Raw genomic sequence first — 1,105 nt, 5'->3', positions numbered from 1 at the left:
TTAACGAAAAAGTACTGAAACCTCAGGTCATCCGAGATCAGGATGAGTTTGTTTCTTCATCAGGTTTGTAGAAATGTAGCATTGCATCAGTGTCTCAGCAATGGATGCTCTGCAGTGAATGGGTGCCGTCAGAATGAGAGTCCAAACAGCTGATAAAAACATCACAATAATCCACAAGTAATCCACAGCACTCCAGTCCATCAGTTAACATCTGGAGAAGACAAAAGCTGAAACTAATCCAGCATTAAGACACTTTTAACTAAAATACATTGAGTTCATAATCCATAATAACTCTTCCTCCGGTGAAAAAGTGTTCTGGTGTGAATCAGGAGAGAAATCTGCATAGATCAAGCTGCGTTTAAACAGCTCTAAACAAATATGTGGCTGGATTTTGAGACAACAGGAGATGCACTTTTTCACTGGAGGAAGCCTTATTATGGATTATGGACTTGTATTTTGGGCGGAAGCAATGGTTTAAAGTTAAATGGCCTTAATGATGAATTTGTTTTTCTAATAGACATGGACTAGACTGTATCTTCTGAACACTAGGTGGCACTGTATTCAAACTTTTCAGGCACGTTTGGAACACATAGATGATCATTTCCACCAACTTTTGTGCCAATACATGAAAGTGTTTAAATGCTTAAAGGAACAGTTCACCCAAAATTGAAAATTTGCTCAAAATTTGCGGTTGCTCTGATTATGGACTTAATGCTGGATTAGAACAGAGAGCTCTCGGATTTAATAAAAAATATCGTTTGTCGTTTGGAACGACATGAGGGTGAGTAATTAATGACCGAATTTTCACTCTTGGATGAACTATCCCTTTAAAGTTGTCCAAATGAAGTCTTAGCAATGCATATTACGAATCAAAAATTAAGTTTTAATATATTTACAGTAGGACATTTACTAAATATCTTCATGGAACTTAATATCCTAATGATTTTTGGCATAAAAGAAAAATCAATCATTTTGACCCACTGTATTGGTTGGCTATTGCTACAAATATACCTGTGCTACTTATGACTCCAGGGTCACAAATATAAGTAATATTTAAATTTAATTAAGTATTTCAACAAATTACATATAAAATATTTTATCTTCT

This window comes from Sinocyclocheilus rhinocerous, unplaced genomic scaffold, assembly GCF_001515625.1.
Source record: "Sinocyclocheilus rhinocerous isolate Xijiao unplaced genomic scaffold, SAMN03320098_v1.1 scaffold1165, whole genome shotgun sequence".
Taxonomy (NCBI): Eukaryota; Metazoa; Chordata; class Actinopteri; order Cypriniformes; family Cyprinidae; genus Sinocyclocheilus; species Sinocyclocheilus rhinocerous.
Note: the sequence above shows the minus strand (reverse complement) of the source record.